This window comes from Piliocolobus tephrosceles, unplaced genomic scaffold (assembly GCF_002776525.5).
Source record: "Piliocolobus tephrosceles isolate RC106 unplaced genomic scaffold, ASM277652v3 unscaffolded_41058, whole genome shotgun sequence".
Classification (NCBI taxonomy): domain Eukaryota; kingdom Metazoa; phylum Chordata; class Mammalia; order Primates; family Cercopithecidae; genus Piliocolobus; species Piliocolobus tephrosceles.
Genome location: NW_022325486.1, coordinates 1 through 13,771, shown reverse-complemented (window position 1 = coordinate 13,771; position 13,771 = coordinate 1). Strand labels below are relative to the sequence as shown.

The 13,771-nt window shown below is 50.3% G+C and overlaps 1 pseudogene across 1 annotated transcript; it reads left to right on the top strand.

Moving 5' to 3' along the window:
- The first annotated feature begins 847 nt into the window (after positions 1-847).
- On the top strand, positions 848-11,764 carry LOC113223355 (annotated as a pseudogene). The gene is made up of 8 exons (XR_003308711.1): positions 848-945; positions 2,176-2,318; positions 2,475-2,550; positions 2,931-3,039; positions 3,144-3,196; positions 3,311-3,462; positions 8,450-8,582; positions 11,630-11,764. The product of XR_003308711.1 is annotated as a sphingomyelin phosphodiesterase 4-like (transcript).
- Positions 11,765-13,771: the final 2,007 nt, after the last annotated feature.

Sequence of the window (13,771 nt, the reverse complement as noted above, 5' to 3'; positions counted from 1 at the left end):
CCCACTAGAGTCAACAGGTCTGGCCCATGGCTCAGGTCTCTATCTCAAGCCCTGTGAAATCCACCCTCATTTGGAGGTAGACAAGGCCTTAGATACCCTTTGGCAGAGCTCTCTTGGTTGAAATTCTAGCCGTTTCTCCTGATCTTAATCTATTTGCACAGATGCCCTTTTTCTCCTTGTAGTCAGGGTGCTTTCCTCACATCCCATGACTAGGTAGATTTCATTAGTCCTTGTCCTGAGTCTTTTCTGGCCTCTCCATTGCCTTCATGATTAGTGTCTACTTGGCTGAAGCCATCTATAATTTTTGTCTGCCCTGTGTTTTAAGATAATTAGTTTAGTAGATTTACTGTCTACTGAATAAAGAACAGCTCATTTAAGAGAGCTTCTGCCATATCCCTAATGTTGTTGGGCGTTCTTATTGATGATCACAATGGTGTCATCATGGTGGTCCATCAGGTTGGGAATTTCCAATTGATGTGTACAAACTCAGTGGTACTCTGTGGTTTGTGAGAGATGCCCTTACACAGTCAAGATCCTCTTCTGGCTCTGGGGCTGGCTCTGGGGCCAGCCCTTGCTTAAGGATTGGCAGAAGTCAGTCCTGTTCTGACCATGTGCAGCCCTCTGAGGGGCACTGGGAAACAAGCCTGACAGTTCCGGGTCCAGAGAGCATCGAACTGTGGCCTCTCCTAGTAGGACTCTTTGGGCCACTGACACACATGAGAGGCTGGGGAAGCAGGCCAGTGATTATGTGTCTGACTCAACCTATTGCTTGGATTTCTGTTTGACTCAAGCCAGAGTATCATGAAAAGCTGCAGAGTGAATGTCCTCATGATGATTTTGCTTCGTTCTGTCTCCTAGGCTAGCCTGAAAGCTGACTCTATAAATAAGCCCTTTGCACAGCAGTGCCAAGACTTGGTTAAAGTCATTGAGGATTTCCCAGCAAAGGTATAGCTCTGCTAATGTCTCTCTTTGGAGCATGTCTTATACGTTCCTTGAAGAACTTTATTATAATTCCTAATTTCCCTCCCCGCCCCAACCCCAAGCACTACCTGGCACAGAGTGCGGGCCCTTATCATGACCATTATGTTATAGACACATTTAAACATGTGAACTTACAGACCAGGGGTTCTTAGCCACAGGTGCTCTGTCCCTCAGGGGACACTTGGCAATGTCAGAGACATTTTTGGTTGTTACATCTGGAGGTAGATGGGGAGTGTGTGCTACTGGCATCTAGGAAGTAGAGGCCAGGCTTGCTGGAAACATCCTGCAAAGCACAGGACAGCTCCCTGCGGCAAAGAAGTATCTAGCCCAAAATGTCAGTAGCACCAAGGTTGAGAAACCCTGATGTAAATGCTAAAAATATGTATTTAAATCACACCTGGAATTGTCAAGCCCAGGAAGCTGGCCTAGACAAGGAGTTCATACCAAATGGCAATAGGTCAGTTCGGTTTTAGGGGTCTCACTCTGGGAAGGATGTTGGTTTCCTTTCTGATAGAGCATCCTTCAAGTCAGAAGTTTCCAACACTTTCTAAAGAATCTTTTGGGGTGGTGACTCATGCCTGTAATCTCAACACTTTGGTAGGCCAAGTTGGGAGGATCACGTAAGCCCAGGAGCTCAAAACCAGTCTAGGAACATACTGAGAACCTATCCCTACAAGAAATTTAAAAAGTAGCTGAGTGTGGTGGTGTGTGCCTACTCAGGACACTGAGGTGGGAGGATTGCTCGAGCCCAGGAAGTCAAGGCTGCAGTGAGCCATGATTGCATCACTGCACTCCAGCCAGGGCAACAGAGTGAGACCTTGTCTCAAAACATATGTATTTTGTTTATTTATTTTATTTTATTTTTAATTTTTTCATTGTTTCTGTTTATTTATTTTTTCTTAATTTAGTCTTGTATCACACACCAAAAATGTGTTTTGATCGGAGGCCAACTTACTTACCTGGCCCAAGTCTAAAGCGACCTGCTTGGTATGCCATGTACCCCACTGGAAGAACCCAAAGCTGCTCTTGTTGGCACCATGGCACCAGGATTCCTTTGGGTGCAGGACTGATCCCATAGGTCTCAGCCAGGGAGTGGCCTCCTCAGAGGTAGCTAGGCAGCAGGTAGCGCAGGACTAGAGCTGGGGCAGGAGTGGGTGCCGGTCCTGCCTGCGGCCTCACCACACATTGTTTCAGGAGCTGCACACCATCTTCCCATGGCTGGTAGAGAGCATTTTTGGCAGCCTAGATGGTGTCCTCATTGGCTGGAACCTCCGCTGCTTACAAGGGCATGTGAATCCTGTGGAGTACAGCATCGTGATGGAATTTCTTGACCCTGGGTAGGTAGATTGGTCACCGGAGAGAGGCTGGGTGATTCCTCATGGTGATTCTGCCTTTAAACCGCTCTCTGAATTTCTTACGATTGAGAAGCAATCAAAGCAGGATAATTTGCAGTTCATTTGCTTTTTTATGTGTTTGTTCAAGTTCATGTTCAGTGGCCCAATGATGAAGTTGGTTTATAAGCTTCAAGCTGAAGACTATAGGTTTGACTTTCCTGTCTCCTACCTGCCTGCAAGTAAACCACAGTGGCGAGAGTGGTGCTCGGGGCAGTGGGCCTTGCACAGCCCTGTGGTGATGGGCAATCTCCTCCAGTCCTCTGAGGGCAAATTGAGGAGTGATTTGTTCCTGGGGTATGAGAGGCAAAGGAAATGGGTATTGCATGGCTGCTACCCTTGCTGTGTGTAGCTTTTTATGAGATGGTAGGAGAAGTTCTAAGCAAAGACTCTTGTTCAGGCACTGCTGAGAGGCAGGGCACTGTCCCCACAGATGGGTTCTGTGTGTGGGTCTCTTACCCAGCGGCCTTCCCCAAGTGCTGCTGTGCATGTGGGGCACTGCGTATCGGGCACTGTGTACCAGCACCTGCCCACAGGCCTCACTGCCTCTCTCTGCAGGGTCCTGTGAAGGCGTCCATCCAGGAGCGCATCCTCCCTGACAGTCCCCTGTACCACAACAAGGTCCGCTTCACCCCTACTGGGGGCCTTGGCCTGAACCTGGCCCTGAGTATCCTTTGGTGGCCCTGAGGTAGGGAGGCTGTGGGTGGCCCAGCACTCGACACTGGGGGTTGCTCATCAACCCTGCTTGTTTGCCCCTGACGCTGCCCTCAGATCCGTTCGAGTATTACATATTCTTCTTTGCCGTGAGCCTCATCACTCAAAAGGTAGGGAAGGGATGCTTTTAGCTGGGAGAGGTGGGACCATGGCCCAGGGCTTCCCTGCACTTGTTGGCCAGGCAGCGTCCGGAGCCCATGCTAACGACTAGCTTGGTTTTCCAGCCACTCCCTGTGTCCCTCCACGTCCGTACTTCAGACTGTGCCTATTTCATCCTGGTGGACAGGTACCTGTCGTGGTTCCTGCCCACCGAAGGCAGTGTGCCCCCGCCACTCTCCTCCAGTCCAGGGGGAACCAGCCCCTCACCACCTCCCAGGTAAGGCTGCCCTTTGTTAAGACGTGGCTCTTCCATAAGGGAGTGGCCTGGTCAGTTGCATCGCCCACGGGGACAGTGTTGTCACCCTTTGTCCGGGGTTCCCCCATTTTTCTCATGCCTCTTTCCCCACCCCTAGCTGTCTTAGCACAGGTTGGAGGGTGGGGGTGTGGAGGGCAATCTGTCCTTAGTTTTCAGTGTCTTTGGCCATCACTGAAGCTATCAGGTCCCTGGAGGCCTCCCTGGCCTTCATGGGAATGTGTTGTGTTGTGCGTGGAGCAGCCCTCCCCACAGGCAGTATCTGAGCCAGTGAGCAGGGTGGAAAGGTTGTCCTATGAGCAAAAACAAAATGGAAATCTCTGGGCCCCAGGAGCAGGTCTTGAAGGGGAGGCCCTGGGCCAAAGAGCCTGTTGTGCCAGTCCAGACAGGCTGAGCCTGATGCCTGCCTGCACAGGTAGGGAGTGTAAACCGGGGCTCTCATGCCTGGCTGTCCTGGGTCCTCAGTGGGCCCTAACGCAGGGCCTCTTGACCGACTTCCCAGGAGACCCTCTTGCCCCGGCAGCAGCTGCCTATGCACCTCTGACCCTCCTTAATCTCACTGGCCCATCGCCTTCCCTGGGAAGCTGCATGCAGGCCCCTTCCTGCAGATGCTGGCCCACCCCAGATCTGCTGGCATATGCAAGGCAGGCCAGGCCTTTGCCTACAATTCACACATGTGGACAGATTCCCCAGAGGGTGGAGGGGAGAAAGGGAGCAGCAGGGAGGAGACGCTGCCCAGTTGGCGGCAGTGATCAGTGACCCTGAAATGTTGCTGATCCTGTGGAGGACTTGGAGGCGAGGCAGATTCACACCCTCTCAGATGCACAGTCCAGCTGCCAAGCGGTTTTTGATGCCTTGTTTTAACTTATTGGGTTTTTCAATTTAATTTTTTCCTTTAGAAATTATATATGTAGGCTGGGAGCGGTGGCTCACACCCGTAATCCCAGCACTTTGGGAGGCTGAGGCGGAGGGATTACCTGAGGTCAGGAATTCGAGACCACCCTGGCCAATACGGTGAAACCTCATCTCTACTAAAAGTACAAAAATTAGCTGGGCGTGGTGGCAGGTGTCTGTAATCCTAGCTACTCAGGAGGCTGAGGCGGGAGAATCACTGGAACCCAGGAGACGAAGGTTATGGTGAGCCGAGATCGCGCCACTGCAAAAAAAAAAAAAAAAAGAAGTATATGTATGGTTTGGGTTTTTTTTCTTTGGAGACGGAGTCTCGCTCTGTTGTCCATGTTGGAGTGGTGCAGTGGCATGATCTCGGCTCACTGCAACCTCCGCCTCCTGGGTTCAAGTGATTCTCCCACCTCAGCCTTGCTAGTAGCTGGGATTACAGGCACAGGTCAGCATGCCAGGTTATTTTTTGTATTTTTTTTTTTGTAGAAATGGGGTTTCACCATGTTAGCCAGGCTGGCCTCAAACTCCTGACCTCAGGCAGTCCGTCTGCCTCGGCCTCAGACAAAGTGCTGGGATTACAGGTGTGAGCTACTGTGCCCAGCCTTTTTTTTTAAATTAAATTTAATTTTTTTGAGACAGTGTCTGGCTTGGTTGCCCAAGCTGGAGTGCAGTGTTGTGATCACAGCTCACTGCAACGTTGACCTCCTGAGCTCAAGTGAGTCTCCCACTTCAACCTGCCAAGTAGCTGGTACTGTAAGCGTGCACCCCCACACCCAGCTTTTATTTTATTTTTTTGTAAGATGGGTCTTGCTATGTTGCCCAGGCTGCTCTAGAACTCCTGGGCTCAGGCCATCCTCCTGCCTCAGCCTTCCAAAGTTCAGGAATTACAAGCGTGAACCACCACACTGGTCCATTGTGGGCTTCTTTTGTTTTTTGTTTTTTTTTGACAGGGTCTTGCTCTTGTTGCCCAGGCTAGAGTGCAGTGGCGCTGTCTTAGCTTCAAGTGATTCTCCTGGCTCAGCCTCCCAAGTAGCTGGGACTACAGGTGCCTGTCGCCACATCCAGCTAATTTTTGTATCTTTAGTAGAGACAGGGTTTCACCATGTTGACCAGGCTGGTCTTGAACTCCTGACCACAAGTGATCTGCCCGCTTTTACCCCCTAAAGTGCTGGGATTACAGGTGTGAGCCACCACTCCTGGCCTAGCCATTATGTATTTTTAAAGACGGTCTTACTCTGTCACACAGGCTGGAGTACAGTGTCACAGTCATCACTTGGTGGCACAATCATCACTCAAGCCAGCCTGTCACCTCAGTGACTACAGGCATGCATCACCACAGCCAGCTAAGTAAAAAAAATTTATTTTTTTTTCTTGCAGAGATATGAGGATGCCTTGCTGTGTTGCACAGGCTGGTCTTGAACTCCTGGCTTCAGCAGTCTTCCTGCCTGAGCTTCCCAAGTAGCTGGAATTACAGGTGCAAGCCACTACACCTAAGTTTTTATTTTGGAATAACTTCAGACTTATAGAAAAGTTTCCATGCATGATAAAAATAACTTGCAGGCCGAGCACGGTGGCTCACGCCTGTAATCCCAACACTTTGGGAGGCCAACCTGGGAGGATCGCTTGGGACAAGGAATTCGAGACCAGCATGGGCAACGTTGGAAGGCCTCATTTCTACAAAAAATAAAATTAGCCAAGTGTGGTGATGTGCAGCTATGGTCCCAGCTACTCAGAAGACTGAGGTGGGAGGATCACTTGTGCCCAGGAGCAATGAGCTGTGAGCTGTGAGTTGTGAGTGTGCCACTGCACTCTAGCCTGGGGTAACAGAACAAGATCCTGTCTCGGAAAAAAAGAGAAACTTTCATAGACCCTTCACCCGGATTTCCAAATTGTTAACACTGTGCTGCATCTGTTGTTTTCGACCTCTATTGTATGTGTTTTTTTCTCTAAGCCATTATGAGTAAGCTAAAGGATATGACACCCCTTGACCTCTTAATATTTCAGTGTATTTCCTAAAAGCAAATGCATTATCCTATATAGTCACAGTGCCTATAATCACACCAGAGAGTTAGTATTGGCACCAGGCCACACACTATGTGCAGTGATGTTTCACAGGCTCACCCACTGTATGCAGTGATATTTCTAGTCCCCTTCAGTCAGGAATGGTCCCTTGCCTTTCTGTCTTTCCTGACCTTGACCCCTCCAGAGCATGCGGCCACCCCTTAGGCTGTCTGGTATTTGCTGGTGACTAGGCCTAGCACAGGCTTTGCTGGCAGGAGCATCTTAGTGGGACACCTGGTCCTTGCCAGGTGCTCTTTATCAGTGGGTGAAAAAGGTGTCGGTCAGGTTTTTCCACTGTAAAATAATTACTTTGTGCCCAGATTAAATAGTAATGAGGCTGAGCACCGTGGCTCATACCTGTAATCCCAGCACTTTGAGAGGCTGAGGTGGGCGGATCACTGGAGTTCAGGAGTGTGAAATCAGCCCAGGCAATGTAGCAAAATCCCATTTCTACCAAAAATTTAGAAAGTAGCCAGGCGTGGTGGCATGCGCTTGTAATCTCAGCTACTTGAGAGACTGAGGTGGGAGGATTGCTTGCACCCAGGAGGCGGAGGTGGCAGTGAGCCAAGATCATGCCCCTATACTCCAACTTGGGCTACAGAGTGAGATCATATCTCAAAAACAAACAAACAAAAAAACATCAGTAGTGAGAGCCTGGGCAACATAGCACAAAACTTTTAGCCAGCCGGACACAGTGGCTCACGCCTATAATCCCCAGCACTTTGGGAGGCTGAGGTGGGCAGATCACCTGAGGTCAGGAGTTTGAGACCAACCTGGCCAATATGGTGAAACCACATCTCTACTAAAAATATAAAAATTGGCTAGCCATGGTGGCACATGCCTGCAGTCCCAGCTACTCGGGAGGCTGAGGCAGGTGAATCGCTTGAATCCAGGAGGTGGAGGCTGCAGTAAGCTGAGATCGTGCCATTGCACTCCAGCCAGGCATGGTAGTGTTGGTCCCAGCTATTTGGGAGGCCTAAGTCTAGGAGGTTGAGGTTGCAGTGAGCTGTGATTGCATCATTGCACTCCAGCCTGGGCAACAGGATAAGATCCTGCCTCAAAAAAAAAAAAAAAAAAAAAAAAAAATTGATAACGATTTACCAGAAAGATGTATGGAGACTATGTAATTATCACTAGTATTAACATCCACTTTTGATTCTCCCCTTTTTTCAAATTGATTTTATCTGCAGACAGGGTCTTATTCTCTTACCCCGGGCTGGAGTGCAGTGGTACGATCTCTGCTCACAGCAGCCTCAACCTCCTGGGCTCAAGTGATCCTCCCGTCTCAACCCCCCAAGTGTCTGGGACTACAGGCAGGCATACCACTCCTGGCTAATTTTTGTGTTTTTTTGTGGAGACAGGGTTTTGCCATGTTGCCCAGGCTGGAAATTTCTTAATTTTTTAGAAACAGGGTCTTGCTCTGTCACCCCAGGCTGGCGTGAAGTTGGCCTGATCATTTGTCACTATAGCCTCAACTTGTGGGCCCAGGCCATTCTTCCTCCTCAGCCTTCTAAGTAGCTAGGACTACAGGCACATGCCACCAGGCCCAGCTGTTTTATGTTTCAATGTTTTTGTGGAGATGGATTCTCACTTTGTTGCCCAGCCTGATCTCAAATGCCTGGCCTCAAGAAATCCTCCTGCGTTGGTCTCCCAAGGTGCTGGGATTACAGGTGTGAGCCCCCATGCCCAACCTCACTGTTGAGGTTGACCAAATTAGCTATTAATAGGGCGGTTACCAAATGGTGGTTCTCTAAACTTCATCCCTCCTTCATTGGTGAGTCAGTAGTCACTTTGTGGTAAGGAGGACTTCTCTCTGTGCTATTGATTTATTCAGGTATATCAGTGTGGATCGGGGGCTGGGGGGAGGTGTGCATTGTGCTATTGAGCAACTTGTAATCTGTCCCTGCTCTCGTTGATTTTGAGATCCACATTGCCCCTGGCTAGGCCAGCAGGAGCCTGTAACTTAGGCCTGTTTCTGTGTCTCCCTCAGGACACCAGCCATGCCCTTTGCTTCCTATGGCCTCCACCACACTAGCCTCCTGAAGCGACACATCTCTCATCAGACGTCTGTGAATGCAGACCCCGCCTCCCATGAGATCTGGAGGCCAGAAACTCTGCTCCAGGTGAGAGTCGAGCTGGTCAAAAGAAACTGTTCAGCCAGCCAGGCGCAGTGGCTCACGCCTATAATCCCTAGCACTTTGGGAGGCCGAGGTGGGCAGATGATCTGAGGTCAGGAGTTTGAGACCAACCTGGCCAACATGGTGAAACCACATCTCTACTAAAAATACAAAAATTGGCCAGCCATGGTGGCACATGCCTGTAGTCTCAACTACTTGGGAGGCTGAGGCAGGAGAATCGCTTGAACCCAGGAGGTGGAGACTATAGTAAGCTGAGATCGTGCCATTGCACTCCAGCCTGGGTGACCGAACTAGACTCCATCTCAAAAAAAAAAAAGAAAAAGAAAAAAGAAACTGTTTAGCCACCTTCTACTATGTGGGACAGAGTCCCAGAGATGGCCCCTCAGCCTGGGGCTGATTTTAAATTGTTGGTATTTTCCTGCTATGACTATTTAGAAAACATGAAAATAAATCTACCCACCCTTCTAACTTATATGTCATTGATGGTGTTTTTCATCCCAGGATCCCCTGTCCATGGAAGTTGTTTTGTTTTGCCTGTGGTGCTATAGTTGTTGCAGAGTGTTTTGGTTTCCATCTCCCGTGTTGTTGGAGATGTTTCCTGTGATTACCATTATGTGGATATTAAGCCCTGCCCCAGTAGCATTTTTATGACACTGAATGGTGAGGGGTCTGTGCAGCCTTCCCAGGCCTTCCATTGATTTAGGGGATCCAAGTAGTAGGTGACAGATTTCCTTGTCTGCCCAAGCCTGTCAGGATGGTGTGGGCTGGCTCACTCACTGAGTGCTGGCCAACTCCTAGGTCCTGGCTGTGTCTTCTAGGCACATATCAGAGAGCTTCAGCAGGTGCTGCTTCTGACGCTGGATCCTGGGGCTGACTTGGTAGCCACAGCCTTGCTGTTGACAGCCTGGCATGTAGATAAGATAGGATTCTATCTTCCACCTTGTATATAACTCCTAGTATTTGGAGTGCTGCACTTTTTGAAGCCTCCACACCATTTCACAGCATCCTCGCAGAGTGGAATGGTAAGAACCGTTGCCCTGTTCACAGAGGGGACCGTGATGCCCAGATGACTCTTGGCTGTGTGGATTGTGGGTTGTGCTGGCCATGAAGAAGGCAGGAGATCGTGACACAGGGCTTATAGGGCAGAACTGGAAGGTACTGCTGTTTCCTGGACCAAAGCTTTTTTTTTTTTGAGATGGAGGTCTCCCTCTGTTGTCCAGGCTGGAGTGTGGTGGCACAATCTTGGCTCAGTGCAACCGCCACCTCTCAGGTTCAAGTGATTCTCCTGCCTTAGCCTCCCAAATAGCTAGGATTCCAGGTGCCCGCTGCCACGCTCAGCTAATTTTTGCATTTTTAGTAGAGATGGGGTTTCACCATGTCTTGAACTCCTGACCACAAGTGATCCATTTGCCTCAGCCTCCCAAAGTCTTGGGATTATAGGCGTGAGCCACCGTGCCCAGCCCTTTTCTTTTTTTAATTAAGAAAAAATGTTAATTATAAGATACACATAACAAAATTTATTGTCTTAACCATTTCCAAGTGTACAGTGAGTAGTGTTAAATATATTCATGTTGTTGTGCATCCGATCTCCAGAATGCTTTTCTTCTTGCAAAACTGAAACTGAACCGGCCCGGGCACAGGGGCCTCACACCTCTAATCTTAGCATTTTGGGAGGCCAAGCAGGGAAGGATTGCTCAAGGCCAGGAGTTCAAGACCAGCCTGGCCAACATAGTGAGACCCTGTCTCTTTTAATGAAAAACGAAGAAATCAAACCATTAAACAATTCCCCACCCAGCACCTGGCAACCACTATTCTGCTTTCTGTTTCTATGGATTTGACTCCTAGATCTCATACGCAGAGTATTTGTAGCATATAGTACTTATTTGTGTGTGACGAGCATGCTTCACTTAGGATAATGGACTAAAGATTAATCCATGTTATAGCATGTATCAGAATTTCCTTGCTTTTTAAGACTGAATAGTGTTCCATTGTGTGGATGTACCACATTGTGTTTATTTATTCATCTCTCAGTAGACGCTTGAGTGGCTTCTTTTCTTTGTTTTTGGAGACCAAGTTTTGCTCTTGTTGCTCAGGCTGGAGTGCAGTGGCGTGATTTTGGCTTACCGCAACCTCTGCTTCCCAGGTTCAAGCGATTCTCCTGCCTCAGCCTCCCAAGTAGTTGAGCTGGAATTACAGGCATGCGCCACCACGCCCAGCTAATTTTTTATTTTTAGTAGAGACGAGGTTTCTCCATCTCCTTGGGTCAGGCTGGTCTTGAACTGCTGACCTCAGGTGATCCACCTGCCTTGGCCTCCAAAAGTGTTGGGATTACAGGTGTGAGCCACTGTGCCCAGCCCTTTTTATTTTGTTTTTAACAGGTTCTAACTTTGTTGCCAGGCTAGAGTGCAGTGGTGCAATCTTGGCTCACTGCAGCCTCAAACTCCTGGGTTCAAGCAATCCTCCCACCTCAGACTCCCAAGTAGCTGGGACTATAGGTGTGATGCCCCAACACACCCAGCTGATTTTTGTATTTTTTGTAGAGACAGATTTTCACTATGTTGGCCAGGCTGGTCTTGAACTCCTGGCCTCAGGTAATCCACCCACCTCGGCCTCTCAAAGTGCTGGGATGACAAGGCTGAGCCACTGTGCCTGTTGATTGCCTTTTTACTCTTATCAATAGTATCTTTTCATGCTCAAGAGTGCTGATTTTGATGAAGTCTAACTGTCTATATTTTTCCTTTTGTTGCCTGTGCTTTGGGCGTCATACCTAATTAACCATTGCCAAATCTAGTGTTATGAAGTTTTCTCCCATGTTTTCTTCTGAGAGTTTATGGTTTTAGTTCTTGTCCTCAGGTTGCTTACCCATTTTGAGTTACATTTTGGCAATGGTGTGAAGGAAGGGCCCAGCTTCACGGTGCTGCATGTGGATATTCTGTGTTCCCAGCTCTGCTTGTTGGAAACACTGTCCTTTCCCCACTGAATGGTCTGGCACCATTGTTGAGAATGGTTGACTAGCTAATGCTTTTTTGCAGGTTTTTGTTGAAATGTGGCTTCATCACTATTCCTTGGAGATGTATCAAAAAATGCAGTCCCCTCACGCCAAGGTATGTTTCCACAGTTTTTCTTCCCACTTTCTGCTTCTGACCCTGCTCAACCTGCTGCTGCTTATCCTGCCTCTGAGTGAGTTTTCACAGACTGAATGGTGGGAAGCAGAAACCCACCACCCACTTATCACTCAGAAGCCAAATAAGAAGTGGGCATCGTTCTCCAGTTCCTGGTGGCGGGCAGGGGGTGTTGCACCCTGACGTGTAGACACTTGAGGACTGGAGGTCTGGCCTCTCCAGGGCCCACCCTGTGCAGCTTCCTGAGCCCCCTCTCTGGCAGCAGGAACAGATGAGGTTGTGGTGCTCTTGCTCTGAGGGCGGGGGAGCTTCGATGCCTCTGGGAGCCATGTTCTCATCTGTCTCCTTAACCGTCAGCAGTGCCTTTGTGCTTTCCCATGAAGGGGTGGCTTGGAGTCTCCTTTGCCTGCTCCCCCTACTCCCCCACCTCCTCCAGAGCATGAGCAAGCAGCCCTTCTCTTGGTGGGTGGCACCTGGTGCCCCCCTGCATGCAGCCTGCTTGCCTCCTCTCCCTCCCTCTCTCCTCTTCCCGCTCTCTCTCGGGGCAACACGCTGCTTGCAGATGCCTGGAGGTGGCAGAGGCCCTGGGTCGCTCTTGCTGTTGCTGTTCCTGGAGCTAGCACCGCCCCCGGACTGGTCAGAGTGAGAAAGCAGCTAGGTGAACCTTAGATCTCCAGTCAGTCACCTCCATGGAGCAGCTTGACTCATGCCTGTCTGGGCCCTTGCCTGAGGTGGCATCAGCCACGCAGTCTGGTGCCCATGGCGTCTGTGCATCAGTATGCTTGGGAAACTTCGGCTTTGTCACTGACAGATTTATTGAGGGCTTTCTCCTGAATGTGGGTGATGGAGTTAAACTTCAGAGGAGCATCCTGTCACTTTTCCTCGGGTTCTGGCAAAGAGCTGTGGGTCTGCTTCTGCCACAGTCTCTACAGCCAGTTCCAGGGCCCCATGCTTTGCCATGTGAAGGCTCTCTCAGAGCATAGGGTCCCCCAAATCCTCACCCTCAGAATCACATGGGTGGAGAATGGGGAAAAGCTGAGGACCCCATCTTGGGCCTCCTGAGTCACAAAAAGCCTGCATTCCCCTTCCTGCTTCCAGAGCAGACTTGCTGCATGTTCATGGCTGGTGCCTGGGGGCCTGGTTATTCCCCAGGCCTGCTCCTCCCGTGGGGCTCTGGGTCCCTCACTCAGCACTAGTGCATGTGGCGTGGCGTGGCCTGGCAGGGGCAGAGGCCACCACACTGCATTGTGTTCCTGTTGCTCCTTCTGCCTTCTGAGGGAGTGGAAGCACACCTACGTTCAAGAGTCAGCCAGAAAGACTCTTTTGGGCTGTCACCTGTGAGGATTCTGTGTCCTCACAGGCCAGAGGAAGGGCAGGGGGCTGTCCCTGTGGAGGGCAGGAGGTGCGGTTCCCTTCCTCCCCACATTCGCTTCCTCTTGGCCAGACCTTGGGGTGGGTGGGCCCTGCTCAGAATACCTTGCAGTGGCCGGACCAAGTATGCAGGGATGCTCTACTCTTCGCCTCCTCCAGTTCAGGCAAAACACAAAACGCAAGAAAACTTGGTGGGTGGGAGCCAGAGAAAGGCAGCTGTGGAGGTCTGTGTCCCCCAAGGTTTCTTGCCGCTTGCCCAGGCCTGTGCTACACGTACTGCTGTGCAGAAATCCCTGCCTTTCCCCACTAGCCCTTATTTTCAGATGCAGGAAGTGAGGCTCCTGGGGTCATCCCCCTTACCCTGATTGAGTCCAGGATGTGTGCTTGCTCCCCAGTGGCCCTGTGGGCAGTAAGGATGGCTGTGGCGCTGCAGGCCACTGTGTTCCTGCAGGCAAGGGCAGAGCCACACTGGGGAACTGTGTGTCTGATTCCTCCCTGAGCCCCAGGTCTGGCACAGGGGAAGGCTGTGGAGGGCAACACCTCCCTGCCCTGCTCCTTCGCTCACTGCTCTGCGTGTCATGGCGACTGGCGAGTGTTCTGATCTCTCCTTTGTGGAGCCCAGTGGGTGCGCTGCTTGGGCAGGAGGCATGCTGCTGGCGAGGCAGGATGTGCACCAGGCTG